The sequence below is a fragment of the Mytilus californianus genome, unplaced genomic scaffold (assembly GCF_021869535.1).
Source record: "Mytilus californianus isolate M0D057914Y unplaced genomic scaffold, xbMytCali1.0.p SCAF_9, whole genome shotgun sequence".
Taxonomy (NCBI): Eukaryota; Metazoa; Mollusca; class Bivalvia; order Mytilida; family Mytilidae; genus Mytilus; species Mytilus californianus.
The window spans coordinates 46,126,053-46,140,600 of NW_026262745.1; the positions used below are offsets into that span (position 1 = coordinate 46,126,053).

General features: G+C 34.3%; 1 protein-coding gene across 1 annotated transcript in view; it reads right to left on the bottom strand.

The window, feature by feature from the left end:
• The window catches only part of LOC127714332 (torsin-1A-like), a 237,850-nt gene that overhangs the window by 56,994 nt on the left and 166,308 nt on the right, over window positions 1-14,548 (bottom strand). The window lies entirely within an intron of this gene.

Genomic DNA, 14,548 nt, shown 5'->3' on the forward strand with positions numbered 1-14,548 from the left:
TGCATCAAAGGCATAAACCTTGCTATTTAAAAGAAGAAAAAGGTTCATTTTTTACAATTTTACTAATAATAAGATATAATCTAAACCTATATGTTTAAAATTTTGGTAAAACTACAAAATCACAATTTGTGACAATATTTCGAATTTGCTACTTACAGTCAGGGGTTAAAATTACTACTTGAACAAGTAATCTTTATTTACTCGAAGAAGTAAATAAAATATACTTATATAAGTTAATTGTAATGTTTGAATAACATGAATAATCTCCCCTTAATTTTCTCAAACATTTACTTGTATAAGTAAATTTTTTTTACAATCCCACAAAAATTCTCAAGTTTTGAGATGTAAATCCATGCCTTTAACAATTTTTCTCAGGTTAGCTCATAATTTTTGATAAGAGTTCAATGTTTCAACTCATTAATTCAACAAAGAAACTGATTACGCAAAGATCTTAAGTATTTGCGCAAGGCCTTCAAAAATTGCTCCTCGGGGGCTTGTAAATGAGCAGTGTTTGAAGATAACAGACAAATGAGATTTTCATTATCCATGAAATTACACTTAAATGATTAGTAAAGACATAGACCTGCAAAGGACAGACAATTCAAAATTCTGTTAGAGCAAAGAAGTTCTAGAATTCAAGAAAAGAAGATAGGATGACTTTTTTACTTGTACAAGTAAAATAAAATGCTCCGCTGGGGTGCAGCTTGATACGACCACAGAGGTCGAACCCTGAACAGTTGGAGCAAGTATGGACACAACATTCAAGCTTGATACAGCACTGAATTTGGATTGTAATTAAATATTTGACACAGCATAGGTTTCTGACACAGAATGAAAGTGGTCTAAGAACTTAAAAATTTTAAATTTACCTATTCAAACCATATCATTATTATTTGCTTTTATATATAAATCAGAAATAACCAATTTAAAATGGAAAATTTTAAAGAAAAAAAAGGAAAAAAAAAAATCCCTCCCCAAACAAAATTTTTTTTGAACCCCCTTATGATTCATCACCCCCAAACTCAATCCCAGCCTTCCCTTTGTGGTATGGTACTTTGCAGTACAATTTCAGAGAGATCCATACACTTGAACACAAGTTATTGTCTGGAAACTAGGAAAATGCTTGTTTTTTGGCCCCTTTTTGGCCCCAAATTCCTAAACGTGTAGGGCAATTACCCCTAAACTCAAACCCAGCTTTCCCTTTGTGATATGGAACCTTGCAGTACAATTTCATAAATATCCATACACTTACACACAAGTTATTGTCCTGAAACTATAAAAATGCGTGTTTTTTTGCCCTTTTATGGCCCCTAATTCCTAAAATTTTGAGGCAATTACCCCCAAAATCAATCCCAGACTTCTCATTGTGGTATGGTACCTTGCAGTACAATTTCAGAGAGATCCATACACTTGAACACAAGTTATTGTCTGGAAACTAGAAAAATGCTTATTTTTGGCCCCTTTTTGGCCCCTTATTCCTAAACTTTTTGGGCAATTACCCCCAAACTCAATTCCAGCTTTCCCTTTGTGATATGGAACCTTGTAGTACAATTTCATAAAGATCCAAACACTTACACACAAGTTATTGTCATGAAACTAGAAAAATGTTTCTTTTTGGCCCCTAATTCCTAAAATTTGGAGGCAATTACCCCCAAAATCAATCCCAGCATTCCCTTTGTGATATGGAACCTTGTGATATAATGTCAGAGAGATCCATACACTTACACACAAGTTATTGTCATGAAACTAGAAAAATGCTTGTTTTTTGTTCCTTTTTGGCCCCTAATTCCTAAAATTTAGAGGCAATTACCCCCAAAATCAATCCCAGCATTACCTTTGTGATATGGAACCTTGTGATACAATGTCAGAGAGATCCATACACTTACACACAAGTTATTGTCATGAAACTAGAAAAAGGCTTGTTTTTGTTCCTTTTTGGCCCCTAATTCCTAAAATTTGGAGGCAATTACCCCCAAAATCAATCCCAGCATTCCCTTTGTAATATGGAACCTTGTGGTACAATGTTAGAGAGATCCATACACTTATACACAAGTTATGTCTGGAAGTTACAAAAATGCTTATTTTTGGCCCCTTTTTGGTCCCTTATTCCTTAACTGTTGGTACCATAACCCCTAAAATTAATCCCCACCTTCCTTTTGTGGTATTAAACCTTATGGTAAAATTTCATAGAGATCCATTCACTTAAACTAAAGTAAGAGTGCGAAAACTAATGTGTCTTCGGACGACGACGACGCCGGACGACGACGACGACGACGCCAACGTCATAACAATATACGACCACAAAAATTTTGTTGCGGTTGTATAAAAATCTGAAATGTGTAAGAGACATACATTGTAATTAGGCCAAAAAATAATTTATCTATACAAGTAAATAAAATACACTTGTATTAAGTATCCTACAAATTTACTTATATAATAAGATTGAGAATGGAAATGGGGAATGTGTCAAAGAGACAACAACCCGACCATAGAACAAACACCAGCAGAAGGTCACCAACAGGTCTTCAATGCAGCGAGAAATTCCCGCACCCGGAGGCGTCCTTCAGCTGGCCCCTAAACAAATATATATACTAGTTCAGTGATAATGAACGCCATACTAAACTCCAAATTGTATACACAAGAAACTAAAATTAAAAATAATACAAGACTAACAAAGGCTAGAGGCTCCTGACTTGGGACAGGCGCAAAAATGCGGCGGGGTTAAACATGTTTATGAGATCTCAACCCTCCCCCTATACCTCTAGCCAATATAGAAAAGTAAACGCATAACAATACGCACATTAAAATTCAGTTCAAGAGAAGTCCGAGTCTGATGTCAGAAGATGTAACCAAAGAAAATAAACAAAATGACAATAATACATAAATAACAACAGGCTACTAGCAGTTAACTGACATGCCAGCTCCAGACTTCAATTAAACTGATTGAAAGATTATGTCTTCATCATATGAATATCAGGCACAATCCTTCCCGTTAGGGGTTTAGTATCATACCATCATAACATATATGAGAAGAACATAACCCGTGTCATGCCAACAACTGTTTTTTTTAAAATAAATGTGTTTAGTGCCGATGCAAAGACCCTATAAGTGAATCAATATTAACGCCAAAATATGCAATCTTTAATGACCTGACAACAGTATCGTAACTATATCCCTTCTTAATAAGTCTATTTAAAGGTTTTGTTATCTTCAGAGGTGAATACTGACATTTTTGTGCTTTATAAAGAATATTTCCATAAAAAATTGGATGTGAAATACCTTAACGTATAAGAAGTCTGCATGTTGAGCTATATTTACGAATGATGTCCTAATACCGATGATAAAATTTAGTAAATGTTTTGACTAGTTTGTGATATCGAAAACCCTGGTGTAATAATTTTTCAGTAATACATAAATTTCTCTCGTTAAAATCTAAAACATTGTTACATACACGAGCGAATCGTACAAGTTGAGATATATAAACACCGTAAGATGGTAAGTTTATTAATATTTACTTCTTCAAGTAAATAAAAATTACTTGTACAAGTAGTACCCCTGACTGACTTAAATAAGTGATTTTTAAATCACTTATTTCAGTAAGTCCCCTGACTGATGTAGGTAAACCTAGTTTTCAAGTCTCTGGATAACTCGTGTCTTTGAGGCCTGGTATAATCTGAATAAAGTCTGTCTACATTGGGGCTTATTACAAACCACAAGAAAACGACACTAATAGTATCAATGAACTAAGCATGCTAAGTAGATCATTACAGAGAATACCAACACACAGTAATATTTGGCTAGATTTCAATTTCCCTAAATATGACTGGATCTTCTTCTTCTTCTTCCATTAATTTGCATTCCACCTCTGGTGTATTATTGCAAATGAGTCAAACAAGAACTGAAACCAAATTGCAAATTCACAAATACATACAACAACTTTTTTGATATCATGAATGACCATAATCTTGAACAGGTTGTACACATACCAACAAGACAGGAAAACACACTAGATTTGTTTTACCTAAATCAGCCTACACTTGTACAAAACATAAAAGCACTACCTAGTCTTGTAACATCAGATCATCCTTCATGAATGAATTTAGCAATGGGTAGAAATACATTTATAAAGACACTAAGAAAAATAAATCAATACAAAAAAGACAAAATACACACAGAAGTGAAAAACTTCCAAGATGAATACTTTTCTCTGGAACTAACAAACACCACTACAGAAGAAAAGTGGCTGCTGATCAAAAACAAAATACAACATATAACAGACAAAAATAGTTCATTTAAAATATTGAAACAAAAGCAAAATATTCCTTGGCTAACACTAAAAATAAAGAGACTTAGAAAAAAGAGACAAAATATATAAGAAATTACAATCAACAAAAACAGATCATAAATCAGATATTAGGCCAATTAAAATTAATTGATAGATTTTTATCCCCGCCCGCCCCTCTAAAATCGTCCCGCCCCGAATTTTTTAATTTTTTAAAATTTACGATTTCTGGATTTTGTTCATTTCCGTTACCGGAAACCGCCGATAATTTCGTTTCATTCAAAACTTCCTGTTTCATATTCGGTTTCGTATTTCTTCGAGTGATATAAATGAAGGGGGGGGGGGGGGGGTTGTAGGAGGGGTCCTGATCCCGAAATCCTGGCTGGGCTTAAACAAACATGGAATCCCGAGGTCCCGAATTTCAAAAAAAAAATATCAATCCCGACATCCCGAAATTCGAAAAAAGAATTCCCGGATCCCGAAAGGATCAATCCCGAAATCCCGAGCTTAAAAACATTCGATCCCGGAGTCCCCATAAAGGTCTTCCTCCCCCCCCCCCCCCCCCCCCCCCCCCCATCATAAATCGACATATTCTTCTGCTCAATGATGACAACATTATCTTCTGATAATATAGATTGATTACTAGAAGGGCATGAAATATTAAGGTTACGAGTAATCGGTAATAGGCGGTGTCAAAGAACGCTAATCACAAATTTCAGTGATTAGAAAACCGTGGATTTTTTTATTTATGCAATGACTTTGTGTCAGGAAATTTAGACTGTGAATGATATCCAAAGTACAAGAATCGTGGAACACATGGTACAAAAAAATGACTGGAATAAAGTAAATGACACATGCACAAACTTGTGTGATTTATGACCGTATATTGAGTACAAAGAGTTGGCCAACGTACAAAATGTATTATAGCAAGTCCTTAGATTTACCCCAAGGCTGTCGTTTTTGTTGACAAACAACAAACACCCTCTGTCCCCAGCCCCTCAAAAGAGTCATTAAACAACTTCTTCTTTTTTGTTTCAGTTCATGTTTTACATTGTAATTATATTTGCACCTTGCATAAGAATCTTAAAAACATCAAGATTTTTAGTATTTTCAACACAGTTTGAGTTTCATTTCACTCTGTACTCATAATATTTGTGTTGCATACCAATGCATTGCTTCATTTTATAGGCACTACAAATCATAGCTAAGAAAGCAAAATAAATTTGATTAGGGTAGTTTAAAAGAGAACATTTCTCCACGTTTTTTCTATTTTCTAAAAATAGGTTTCTAAGGGACCTACCATTTGATTTTTAGGGGGGGGGGGGGGCTAGGATGAAATTTGAAAAAAAGGCAGGATGAGCAACTTTGCAAAAAAAAAAAGAGGCAAGATGACAATCTATGTAAAAAAGGATAAACTAACAAAAAAAAAGGCAGGACCGAATAGAGTGAAAAATAAAAAAAACAGGACAGAGATTACAACTAAAAAAAAAAAGGCAGGACAACATTTTTCATCCTAGCCCCCCCCCCCCCCCCCCCCCCCCCCCTTTTTTCCATAAAAATCAAATGGTAGCTCCCGAAAGCGGCAATGACATGTAGAACAGTGGTTGCCAATCAGAAATATTAATTTAAGAATTTGAAAAATAAGGTAAAATTCCTTATGTATACATGATATAAGTTTATTATTACCCTTGTATATGAACAACATGTCACAAAAGGGTAAACGGAGGAAATAAAATTAAAAAATAAAATCCTCCCACCCGCCCCATTTTTTTCAAAAATCTGGATGAAAATCTAATTAATTTTTAGTTGGCCTTATCAAAAAGCACAGATCTTTAAAACACCTTGTGCAACAAAAGCTCAGAAAATCATTTCTGGAACTATATAGAAAATATTATAATTGAAGACATTAAACTGGAAGATAGCAAACCCAGCAAGAAATTTTGTCATTCTTAAAAAAACAGAAAAGTGAAAACATAGGTGTATCACCACTATAAAAGGTAAATGGTATAGCAAAAACAAACCCTCAAGATCAGGCTAAAGCATATAACAATCAGTTTCACTCAGCATTTACCACACATATGTGAACTAAAATCATTAAAATCAACAAAACACAAATTGAAATGAAGCAAATCAATATCATTCCAGAAGGAACGCCCAAATTACTGAAAAACTTAAACCCATCTAAAGCAATTGGTCCAGACAAAATATCATCTCATTTTTTAAAAGAAGTACACCATGAAATGTCAACACCTATAATATCTGACTTGTTTAATTCATCAGTAAATACAGGCACAGTACCAAACGACTTGAGAGTGGTCATTGTTACACCAGTATTAAAAAAAGTAGCAAAATCTAAACCTGAAAACTATAGGCCCATCTCCCTAACCTGTATTCTTAGTAAATCATTAGAACACATAATTGTATCATCTACAATGAAACATCTAGATAATTATGATTTACCATACCCACTGCAGCATGGGTTCAGACCAAAAGTTAGCTGTTAAACACAACTACTAACATTCACACAACAAATGATTGATTATATGGCAAATGGTAAACAAACTGACGTAGTTGTTATGGACTTCTCCAAAGCATTCGATAAAGTGGACCACCAAAGACTTATCAAAAAACTTAAAACCATGGGAATAAACAATAAAATATCAGACTGGATAGAGGCATGGTTATCTTACAGATCTCAAAAAGTGGTAGTTGACAGTCACACATCAAATAGCTGTCCTGTACTTCAGGCGTTCCCCAAGGCTCTGTTCTTGGTGTGAGTCTTTTCTTAATTTACATTAATGACATGCCAGACAACCTCAAAAGTAATGTTCTCCTCTTTACAGATGACACCATTGTGTATTTAACAATATCACCACTTATTGACTGCCACACCCTTTAATCAGACTAACATAAATTGGAACAATGGGAGCAAGAATGGTCAATGTCATTTAACCCAGACAAATGTGAAATCATCCACATAACAAGAAAGCAAAAATCAGTCATCTTTGAATATACACTACATGATCACATATTAAAATCAACAGACAAAGCTAAATACCTAATGTTACCATCATAAATGATCTGACATTGAACTCGCACATATATATCAGCATAAAAACAAAGAAACTTGCATACAAAACATATGTCAGACCAAAAATAGAATATGGCAGTGTTGTCTGGGACCCCTGGCAGAAACAACAAATACTAGTACATAAAATTGAAATGATCCACAGAAGAGATAACAGGTATACACTAAATCATTACAGCTACCAAAGTAGTGTAACAGCCACGGTGCTTAAACATCTAAGCTGGCCGACACTGCAACAAAGAAGAAATCTTGCATCAGTCACCATGGTGTACAAAAACCATCATCAATTAGTATCCATCTCAAACAAGCAATACTTAGTACCATCAAAAGAACATAAAACTTGACCAGCCATTCTCTCTCACAATTTACCATTTATATTCATTTTTTTTCCTAGAACAATAAGGTTGTGAAATTCCTTACCAAACCAAGTATCCAGTAGCCCAGACTTAGAAGCATTTGAGTCTGGTGCAAAATCAAATATATATTGCTAGATCAAAAAAATGTCTATATACAAAAATAAATTAAAAAAAAATGTTTTGAAATTTATTATACGACCGCAAAAATTTGTCGTATATTGGTATGACGTTGGCGTTGGCGTCGTCGTTGTCCGGAGACATATTGGTTTTCGCACAATAACTCTATGAAATTTTACCATAAGGTTCAATACCACAAAAGGAAGGTTGGGATTGATCTTGGGGTTATGGTACCAACAGTTAAGGAATTAGGGGCCAAAAAGGGGCCAAAAATAAGCATTTTTGTAACTTCCAGACAATAACTTGTGTGTTAGTGTATGGATCTCTCTGACTTTGTACCACAAGGTTTCATATCACAAAGAGAATGCTGGGATTGATTTTGGGGATAATTGCCTCAAAATTTTAGGAATTCGGGGCCAAAAAAGGGGCAAAAAACAAGAATTTTTCTAGTTTCATGACAATAACTTGTATGTAAGTGTAAGGATCTTTCTGAAATTGTACAACAAGGTTCCCTATCACAAAGGAAAAGCTGGAATTGAGTTTGGGTGTAATTGCCCAAAATGTTTAGGAAAAAGGGGTCAAAAATAAGCATTTTTCTAGTTTCCAGACAATGTTTTGAAATTTATTATACGACCGCAAAAATTTGTCGTATATTGGTATGACGTTTGATTACTTGTGTTCAAGTGTATGGATCTCTCTGAAATTGTACTGCAAGGTACCATACCACAAAGGAAAGGCTGGGATTGATTTTAGGGGTAATTGCCTCAAAATTTTAGGAATAAGGGGCCAAAAAGGGGCAAAAAACAAGCATTTTTCTAGTTTCAGGACAATAACTTGTGTGTAAGTGTATGGATCTTTATGAAATTGTACTACAAGGTTTCATACCACAAAGAGAAGGCTGGGATTGATTTTGGGGGTTATTGCCTCAAAATTTTAGGAATTAGGGGCCAAAAAGGGGCAAAAAACAAGCATTTTTCTAGTTTCAGGACAATAACTTTTGTGTAATTGTATGTATCTTTATGACCTTGTACAACAAGGTTCCATATCACAAATGGAAAGCTGGGATTGATTTTGGGGATAATTGCCTCAAAATTTTAGGAATTCGGGGCCAAAAAAGGGGCAAAAAACAAGAATTTTTCTAGTTTCATGACAATAACTTGTATGTAAGTGTAAGGATCTTTCTGAAATTGTACAACAAGGTTCCCTATCACAAAGGAAAAGCTGGAATTGAGTTTGGGTGTAATTGCCCAAAATGTTTAGGAAAAAGGGGTCAAAAATAAGCATTTTTCTAGTTTCCAGACAATGTTTTGAAATTTATTATACGACCGCAAAAATTTGTCGTATATTGGTATGACGTTTGATTACTTGTGTTCAAGTGTATGGATCTCTCTGAAATTGTACTGCAAGGTACCATACCACAAAGGGAAGGCTGGGATTGATTTTAGGGGTAATTGCCTCAAAATTTTAGGAATAAGGGGCCAAAAAGGGGCAAAAAACAAGCATTTTTCTAGTTTCAGGACAATAACTTGTGTGTAAGTGTATGGATCTTTATGAAATTGTACTACAAGGTTTCATACCACAAAGAGAAGGCTGGGATTGATTTTGGGGGTTATTGCCTCAAAATTTTAGGAATTAGGGGCCAAAAAGGGGCAAAAAACAAGCATTTTTCTAGTTTCAGGACAATAACTTTTGTGTAATTGTATGTATCTTTATGACCTTGTACAACAAGGTTCCATATCACAAATGGAAAGCTGGGTTTCAGTTTGGGGGTAATTGCCTTAAACATTTAGGAATAAGGGGCCAAAGAGGGGCCAAAAATAAGCATTTTTCTAGTTTCCAGACAATAACTTGTGTTCAAGTGTATGGATCTCTCTGAAATTGTACTGCAAGGTACCATACCTCAAAGGGAAGGCTGGGATTGATATTGGGGTAGATGAATCATAAGGGGGTTCAAAAAATTGGGGGAGGGATTTTTTTTTCCTTTTTTTCCTTTTTTTTTTTCTTTAAAATTTTCCATTATAAGTTGGTTATTTTTGATTTATATATAAAAGCAAATAATAATGATATGGTTTGATTACATCAAAAAATGAAATATTGGGGTTCTTTGATATGCTGAATCTAACTGTGTATTTAGATTCTTAATTTTTGGTCCCGTTTTCAAATTGGTCTACATTAAGGTCCAAAGGGTCCAAAATTAAACTTTGGGTTCTTTGATATGCTGAATCTAACCGTGCATGTATTTAGATTTTGGATATTCATGTTATTGGACCATAATAGGTAAATTGAAATTTTTTAAGTTCTTAGACCACATTCATTCTGTGTCAGAAACCTATGCTGTGTCAAATATTTAATCACAATCCAAATTCAGAGCTGTATCAAGCTTGAATGTTGTGTCCATACTTGCCCCAACTGTTCAGGGTTCGACCTCTGCGGTCGTATCAAGCTGCGCCCAGCGGAGCATTTTATTGTAAATATGTTCAGATTTAAAAAAAAAATTCCCTAGCATGTGCCTTCTTGTATTCTTCAACATATTAGTCAACAGAAATGGGACACTTACCAAATTTCTGAAACTTAATATTTTGCTTCCCTTTTTGGATATCCAAGACAAAGATCTTTTCTTCACTTTTTTATACTTGGCAATATTAAGGATTTGTATCACTATACAAATCCTTGGCAAGATAGTTATATGAGCATGATGAGGTTTGGGGAAAAAATACAAAAAGTTGGAGATTTCCACAATAGTTTTGGACATCGCCCTGTCAATTTTCAAATGATTTTAATTATGTGGATACTGATATTTATGTGAGTTCAGTTAAAATAAGGGTTAGATTGTTTGCCCATTTGTTATTTTGTTGTAAGGTATATCAAGTTCAGTGTTTGCAATCAGTTCTATTTTGCTAAACTATATTAGCGACAGACATGAGCACCAAATGTTTTTTTTGTTCATCTTTCTATATTTTATATGATAAATATCTACAGAATATTAAGTCATATCTGACATTTATATGATCTCATTAAACTGAATTGAAAATATGTAACACAAATATGCAGTCCTCTTGAATTTATTTTAAAAGATTATGTTTCAGAAGTTATTTTGACATGTTGACAAATATACATGTCGCAAATTTAGTAACATCCAAACTCGTAATTAGTTGTTGGCTATGATTTCCTTTTCAGGTACAAAGAGTTACCCTATGAATTCAGGGAAAGAACTCTCTCTCTCTCTCTTCATTTTAAAAATGAATAAATACAAATTTATCCAAACTTTTTCTATATAAAAAAACTAATATTTAGAGTAAAAGGAATGTAATGAAACTGACTATTCAAAAATGGTTTATCGTAATTTTAGTATACTTATGTGTCCATCGCTAACATGACTAATAGATAAAGTAATTATTCAGTTTTGATTACATAACTGTAAAAAAGTACAATTTAACTTGGTATATAAGGAAAACCCATATCAAACAATAGTAATTGGTAATCGTTAAGAAAACACATTTAATGTTTACAAAGGCGTAAGGATTAGAAGTTTAATTATTCACTGAGGCTCACCAGAGGATGCAACGAATTTATTTTATTTGGAAACATTTTCCTGTCAACTATTATTGGGACAGTCGGTTTTGTAACTTTGTAACTAACAGTCTTGCAGACGAAAATATTTGCTCTGACGGTACCAATGTGACGGAATGGCTAAGACACGTTTAGTTTAGAGTGTTAGCCTAGGTATAGCCCACGTATTTTTGGAGGCATTTTAAATGACAATCTAGCGCAAGCATTCGAAATAAAATGTATTTTATTTACTAGTTTGGTTAATTAGGGATGCCTATTTTATTTTCCGAAAGAGGTTCTCAAGATGATCAGTTTTATATAACAGTATAAAAGAGACAGCAATATTCTAACCGGAAACCGATTAGTCGAGTATAGTTTTGGTATTCAATACTCGGTATTACCAAGCGATACTCGAATACTTGAGTACTGGGCCCGTATGCATAAAGCTACTTAAACTAAGATTTTCCTTAGTAAACACTTAAGTTAAGGAAACTCCGCCCTTTTTACCTAAGTGGTATGCATAAAACATCTTAAACTAAGTATTTCCTTAGTAAAATCTTAGTTGGTTTAAGTCACGCCCACAAAACTTAAGTGGTATGCATAAAACCCCTTATACTAAGAAAACTCCTAAGAGTATACTTAAGTATAAGGTACCTATAGAGCTACCTTAACTTTTCTAAAATATATAAAATCAGTCGAATGTATGCGTGTTTCGCAGAACATGGATAGATTAGCTCCCATTTAATTGAATAATAATTATATTCAGTAATATTTCGTTTGTTTATTGCTAAATATTAACAATCATTGTAATTTTCGTAAAATCACTTATAATCAACAAAATCAACAGGTAACAGAGGGTAGTTTTATAATTTCATTCTACCCTTATTTCCCAATCTCGTTAGTGTGTATTCCGAAAAGTACTCACAGTATTTACACGCATGGAATTCATGCAATTATATTTCTTTTGATTTGTTCGTGCCTGCTTACACAAGTATTATGAAATACACTGCCTGGTATTGATTGTAACTGTTAGTACAAAACTGTATGAAGGAAGGAAGCGATGAGGATCTATAGGCATGCAAAATCCTGTTTTCTTAGGGAGGAGGGGGACATGGGTTTAATTTTCAATTATATTGTTTTTTCTATGTATATTAGTCAAATTTTCCCTGAATTTGTTTCACTAACTTGGACAAAATCAAAACGCTTAAGGTTCATGTGGACCCTTTGGCTAAAATGGCTGCATTTTCACCTCAACATTTACTCTGAGTACAGACAAACCTGTGCATCTGGAAAAGTTTTAAGGCACGTGAAATAAATATGGCAAAACACGTTGCACGAAAATAACCCTTTACCACCCTCCTCTAAGGGTGAGTGGCGACCAGAAGTACGGTATTTGGTCTATTTCCGACCAACAGTAAAACTCTTGCCAAAACGGGACGTTAGTTTGGCTGGCGGGATGTACAAGTACGCAACCACGTCCGGTCAGACTAGGGAGTTAAATCCTATGCTTCGTGAAGAGAGAGTGCCACACACTCTGACCTTTAAGAACACATACAACAACTCTTTGGGGTACGTAGGTGAGCTGTTGCAAGGGAGAATTGTGTTCCTATCAAATATACCTTCATTTACCAGTGGTAGTCCAAATTTTCTTGACCGTCATCCCGGAAAAGCGTCTATTACAAGATCCACTTATTTTATCTATTGTTAATTTGTTCTCGTCTTGAACATGCATGACATATTTGCCACTGGACTTTAAGCAAACATCGATAAGTCAATCAATTTCCTTCCAACCCCCTTTCATCTCTCCTTTAGTAACAGTAGGGGGAAGTTTTGCGTTATAAATATGTTTTTCTTCTCACGCTCGCCCACCAAAACAACCTTTTCTCTCTGCGCCAATTTGTTTGGTTATTTTAGTTGGTTACGCATTTGTTGATTGTTTTACACACCAACATCAATTTAACATCAGTTCTTTAAACAATTATGTATTGTTCAATCAATGTAAATAATCAAAGCAAACTTTTACACGGATGAGTACATGCGATGAGCTAACATATATCATACGGTGATTAGAGAAAGGTTCCGATTTAAGTATTCCTTAGTTAAGTGAAGACTTAAGTAATGTTATGCATACGACTTAAGATTTTTACTAAACTAAGGAAATTCTTAGTGAAATCTAAGTTTAAGGAACACTTAAGTAAAGATGTTTTATGCATACGGGCCCTGGATGACATCCTTAATTTATTTTTGATTAAAGGGGCATTAGCTACAAATTAGACAAAAATTAGAATATGATTTTTTATGTTTCAAACATTTATAAAAGCAGAATATAGCAATTATATTTCTATATTAGCAGTCAGTTTGGTTCAATTTCATCAAAATAAGCTAAAAAACAGTGCTGATGTATTTATATTGATTTGCAAGTCAATAATTATACCCCCGCTTTACAAAAGTGGGGGTATACTGTTTTACCTCTGTCTGTCCGTCCTTGTCTGTATGTCCATCCATCCGTCCATCCGTCCCATGAATATTTTTCGTCGCATCTTTCTCAGGAACTACACCATAAGGATTTCTGAAATTTGTTTTCAGGATTTATATAAGTCAGCTATACTGTGTGATGCGTTTTCAGATTCATCACTCAACAACTTCCTGTTTACCGAACACTTGCATATTTTTACACTATTAAAATCATCCAGTTGCGGCGGGGGTATCATAAGTGAGTAGTAGCTCGCAGTTTCACTTGTTTAACCTCATTTGAATTTGTATTCATTTAACCTTTAATCTGACTCTTAGTGGACATGGGTCGCGCTTGTGCTCAACATATAGTTCATTCATTAAAAGAAAAGAATGTCAACATTGAAAAGTAAAACAAGAGAGACAACACAACCATTTCGTTGACTGATCAGGCCCACAAAATATAATTCTAATACATGTTCATGTTAAGCGATAATAGTCTTTCCCACCAATAACTGGAGTAAACATACTATTGACTTTTTGTCTAAATCACAAGACATGCAGGAAGAGTTACATCTCTGTTGTTTTTGACTCACCATTTGTCCCATTGATGTAAATAATTTTAAGTCGAAGAACACATTCCCATTGCAAAATAATTTTTTATACTCCAAGAGTCTAAATGTCATACATGCACATATATATTTA